This window comes from Microtus pennsylvanicus, chromosome 19 (assembly GCF_037038515.1).
Source record: "Microtus pennsylvanicus isolate mMicPen1 chromosome 19, mMicPen1.hap1, whole genome shotgun sequence".
Taxonomy (NCBI): Eukaryota; Metazoa; Chordata; class Mammalia; order Rodentia; family Cricetidae; genus Microtus; species Microtus pennsylvanicus.
Window position 1 is genome coordinate 36,014,355 of NC_134597.1, and position 6,000 is coordinate 36,020,354.

The following is a 6,000-nucleotide window of genomic DNA, read 5'->3' on the forward strand; positions in this document are numbered from 1 at the left end:
AAATACATTTGCAAGGCTCACTTTTATAACCAAACCATGTCTTCCTTCCACTCACTGCCATGAAGAACCAAAAAATAAAGTCTAAAAGAGCAAGTGTTATTAGCAGTAAGAATAAGAAAAGCCAGGGATGTTTATTAAAGTGTGTATATGCATGCATGTTTTCCATGGCCTAGCAATCTCAGTTATAGAAATTTACTCTATGTAAATGGATACATGGCTATTTAACAGAAGATACTCATGGCCAAGTTATTTTAAACAAAGTGACAGTTCAGAATTACTTATTCAAATATCCATACAGTGGTCAGATTTGCAAGTTGTATAACCAGCACTCTTACCACCAAAGCATCTTGGCATCATTACAGTGTCCATCCCAAAGTTCAGTGATGATCACATTAGCTGCCGTGCACTGACTCCCTATAACTCTGGGATCCTAACCTAGACACATGCCATCCACATGGGTAATTTCTGATTGGGCCTCCACCTTTCATTGACACCTTGGTTCCTATCTTCTCCTAGGATTCTGACCCAATTGATTCCTTTAAATTTACTGAATGCCCAGTGCTCCCGCCTCCTTTGTCAAAGAGGAAATTCCCTCTAGAAAACAAGACTTCTTTTTTTTTTTTTTGCTATGTACTATTAGTCATTGCTTCCAGGAATACAGTCCAATGAATTTTGACTAATTTTTTTTTAAAAGTCGTATAGTGGACAACATTAGTTTCTTTTTTAAATGATTTTTGTTAATTATTTCAAATGTATGTGTAAGCTTGAATATATGTATGTTCTGTTGGGATCCAACCTCAACAGGTTCATACGTTCCAGAGTAGGGGCATGTGGATCAGAAATGTTAGGCAGAATAGACAGATACAAAAGAGAATCAGAGACATAGGATAAAGTCTGGAGGGCAACTCAGTGAATGCTGAATCTGCCCTTGTTTATTTCTCATGATTTCTAAATAAATACTCCAATCCAGAGGAGGGGAAGAAAGCAAAAGACTTTTTTGTTTGTTTGTTTTTGAGACAGGGTTTCTCTGTGTAGCTTTGATGCTTGCCCTGGAATTCACTTTATAGACCAGGCTGGTCTGGAAATCACACAGATCCACCCACCTCTGCCTTCCAAGTGCTGCGATTAAAGACAAGTGCCACCATCATCCAGCAACAAAAAACATTTTTACCATGATGCAAGGAACAAACAAAGCAATTAACATCTTAATATCCAAAGCACCTAGTAACCACACCCTAGGTCAAGAGATGTTGGATATTTTAAAAGATGGAAATTTTAAAGTGTTTGACATTCTAAAGGCTGTGGAAGTTTCTAGGATGTTTATATTTTATGCTGTGATGATGTGGGATTCCCTTCTGTCTGCTGTGAATATGTCTTATTATCATTTGTTAATAAAGAAACTGCTTTGGTCTATATCAGGGAAAATATAGCCAGGCTGGAAGAGATATATAGAGAAAGTAGGCTGAGTCAGAGAGACACCATGTAGCTGCCAAAGGACACAGATATCAGATCCTTACTTGTAAGCCACAGCCCATGCCAATACACAGATTAATAGAAATGGGTTAATTCAAGATGCAAGAGCTAGAAAGAAATACAACTAAGCTATTGGTCAAATAGTGTTGTAATTAATTCTGTATAACTATTCAGGTCAGAGCAGTTGGGAAATGGACAAATAGTCTCCTTTTACAAATGGCGCCTGAACATTTGGCAATGTACATTCACATAAAACCTAAGAAAGCTTAAAATGAGTGCTTCTAGACCCCCAAAACAGGAGCCAAATGCAGCTTCTTGGTAGCCACATTATTTCCAGAAAGGCCCTGTTTGCTGGCTGAAAGCAGAGATGCAACCCCTTTAAAAATAATGACTTCCTGGTTCATTCTGGCAGGAACAGCTCTGGCTCTTTTGGGGGGTCTGGCTATGGAGCATTTAAATGGAGTTTGTGAGCAGAGTACTACAACTTGCTTAATGGCGACATAGACCTACAGCATCCCTGAATGTGGGCGGTAAGCATGTCTCATAGAGCTGGCGGTTAACCTACTTTGGCCAATGTTGGATGAGGTGGAGCCAATTAGTCCTAGCCATGCTTCTTAGCATTTTAAAAAACATTCCTGGTCAGACAATGATTACAGATACACAAGAAAAACAGATTTAGACAGAAATAAACCTCTGGATGGGTCACAGTGTGTTTAAAAATGTACGGAGGCTTGGGAGAGAGAAGAAAAAGAGTATAGACAGTTATAAAAAAGTTTAAAAAAATAAAACAAAGTTTTTGAAGAGACAGTAGCAGTAGTATAAAAGAGTACAGACAGTCATAGAGTAAAAGAGGACATACCTAAATAGAGAACTCTCAACAGAGGAACCTAAAATCACTGAAAGATACTTAAGGAAATGCCCAACATGCTTAGTCATAAGAGAAATGCACATCAAAACAACTCCGAGATTCCATCTTACACCTGTAAGAATGGCTAATATCAAAAACACTGATGACAGCTTATGCTGGAGAGATTGTAGGGTAAAGGGAACACTCCTGCATTGCTGGTAGGAGTGCAAGCTGGTACAGCCCCTTTAGATATCAGTATAGCAATTTCTCAGAAAATTAGGAAACAATCTTCCTCAAGACCCAGCAATACCACTTTGGGGTATATATCCATAGGATGCTCAATTGTACCACAAGGATATGTGTTCAACTATGTTCATAGCAGCATTGTTTATTATAGTCAGAACCTGGAAACAACCCAAATGTCCCTCAACTGAAGAATGAATAAGGAAAATGTGGTATATTTACACAGCAGAAAAAATAATGACATCTTGAAATTTTCAGGCAAATGGATGGAGCTAGAAAACATCATATTGAGTAATGTAACCCAGACCCAGAAAGACAATTATCACATGTACTCTCTCAGAGGTGGTTTTTAAACTTAAGGCAAAGAAAACCAGCCTACAAATCACAATCCCCGAGAACCTAGATAACAATGAGTACCCTATGAGAGACATACATGGATCTAATCTACATGGGAAGTAGAAAAAGACAAGATCTCCTGAGTAAACTGGGAGCATGGAGACCAAGGGAGAGGATAGGAGGGAAAGGAAGAGGCAGGGAGGGGAGCAGAAAAAAATGTATAGCTCAATGAAATCATTAAAAAAGTGAAAAAAAGAGTAAAGAAAAATAAGCCAAGTAAAAATGGAATATACAGATAGAGTCTAGATTTGGTATATCATTGTGTTTTCTTTGAATTTTTTTGACTGCAGAGAGATAATTGATTCTGGGGGCTGTGAAGTTAAACCAAAATAAGGGTACATTGACTTCAAAATTTGAGTCTAAGGATATGTTTCTTCGGAAAGAGGTTCTGCTTTTGTTTCAACAGAAGATGAGAATCAGTGGATTCCTTCTGGGATAATGTGGTTTGATGGAACAAGACCTCCTGAAAATTCTCCATGACTCCTAAAACTACTTAATTGTCCACTATATAACAGAAAATTTGAATAGCTGTTGTTACTTTTGATATGTTGGTGTAGTTTTGTAGACTAGAAGACATTATCTGTAGTTATTCCAGTTTATCACTAAACCGAATGATATAGCTTCATATAAATGTGTTGTAATTGTGAACTATAACTAATAGTCCTTGCCCTTCTTCAATTATTTTTAGCCACGAGTTTAACTTAATGTGATCTTGTATATTCTTTCCCATAATGTTCTCAAGAATGTGGAAAAGATTAGCTCTGGTCTAATTTAAGAGACGAAATGACTGAATCCACCGATGTGCTTTGACTGGTGTGAGTCACTGGAGAGATTCACTAAGCCACAGAGATGTTCCAAAACAGGTGTCTCCAGCTGTTTTTAATAAAAAATAATGTGCTGGCCATGAAAGTGCTGCTCTCAGATTTCCAACTGCAGGACATACAAGAGCCAGTCGGTCTCAGCTGGTGTGTCCTTGAAACCTTGGCACCAATACTGCCCAAGGGTTCTCCCAGCCAGTGAGTGAATATACCAGGAATTATAAAGCAGGCCTGGGCACTTCTGGAAGACAAGGGATGCTGCTGATGGTAATTTTAGCTCAAGGACTCCACAGTGGTCTTGAAGAAACTCCATGAGATCTGTATGCAATGTCAGCCTTAGCTTTCTTCTTTCTCCTACATTGCAGTCTAGTGCTACTCCCAGCCTCCTCTCGGCCCCTCATCAGATCAGCTAACAACCACTTCCCTCAATAAATGTCTAACACATGGGATCCTATCTTGGCTTCTTCCTCTTAGAGGAGAGAGACAAGCATAAGCACTATTATAAATATAGCTCCACACAGTCTGATTTTCAAGTCTATTTATGAAAGTTGTCTTCTAATAGGAGCAAGGGGAAAATTATTAACTTGAGCATTTATGGGAGACTCACTATTTCACATTTTATTCTCTGCTACATTTGTGATAACTTTTATTCAGAGTACCTCACAGTCTGTCTCCAAGGATAAGCAATCTGCTTCATTGGAAACAACGAACCTGAGCTCCTTAGCTTCTTTTGGCAGGTGGTCAGTCCTAAGTTCTGGTTAGGAAAACTTTCACATTCTCCTTTGGTAGATCTGTGAAATTAACTAGAACCTATGTTTTCTGTCTGATTGTATTGGAAATGCATGGAACATCTGTGGTGGAAGCCGCTAATACTCTAGTGACAGATTAGAACACATTATTGCTGCAGAGATACAGATTGCTGTCTAGATTTCTTCCTCTAGTAAGAGACAAGGGTGGTCTTACATCTGTAAACTCTGCCACCTCTAGTCATATATAAACCTTAGTATTTATGGAAGACTTGAACTTTTGGGAATCAGCAAAATTATGTCAGTTTGAACCTAACAATTGATGTTTCTCAGACTCTGAAATATCTTATTTACTAGCCACAGTAGACAAATTATCTTTACTCAACAAAACCGATATGATGCCCATATTTTCACAGACATTTCTATGCACAATTTTATTCATGCTGAAGGTATTGAGATACCAGAGGGGTTAGAGGGTGGGAGCTGGCACTCACTAATGGTCAATGTGCCCACAGAAAGGATGGGAAAAATAGTTTAGGGATAGATTGTTTACCTAACCATGTTCAAACCTCTTGGTCCTCAGCACTACAAAACAAAGTTTCTTTGCAAAAACCAAAAACCTCTTGCAGAGGATGAGTAAGTTAATATCCATATGCCTGATGATTAGCACTCTTTTCTGAAAATATAATTATTGATTTCTCTCCCAAAATTTCTTATGATATTAAAACCAATTCTTTTAAATTCTCTTATTATACTGAGATTTTCTGATCATGGGTGTCTTTAATTTCAGCTGAAGCTAAATAGACACCATTCTGGTCGGTGGGATGACGGTGGATGTGGAACGGGAAGCCTGGTATCATGGGACCTGAGTTACCCAGTACTCTAATCTTAGGTCCAGATGAACTCCAATACATAAGACTAAAATGTCCATGTCTGAGTAAACCAAATCATATTTTTAATCAATCTTCTTCATAAGAATTTGGTTTAAATTTCCATTTTCCTGAATGCATCAGATCATCGATAAGGACCCAGATATTATTGTGCTAATGGATAGAATTGTGTTTCCATTTGGCAAAAAGCATAGCAACCACTAAAATGAACCTATTTTGTTCCCTATTGGACAGTAATTTCAGAATGGAGAAGCCAAAAATTTTACTGAAAAATGCAATTTAATTTTGCAGTTTCACAATTGAAACTCAAAAGTTGTGAGTTTCCACTAGGTCAGTGTGTTGGTCAGCTATGCGTTGATGTGACAAGATATCCAAGATGATGAACTTGAAGAAAAGAGGGTTTGTCTGGGCTTAAAGTTTCAGACATTTCTGCTTATGGTCCATTTCCTGTTGCTTTTAGACAAGGTAGACCATGTGTAGTGTAGCATGCTTGTGATCCTCATGCCATCTGGGAAACAGAGAAAGGGAGGAGCTAAACTTCCAACACTTCTTTCAAGGCCACATCTTTAAGGAACAACTTTCTACTA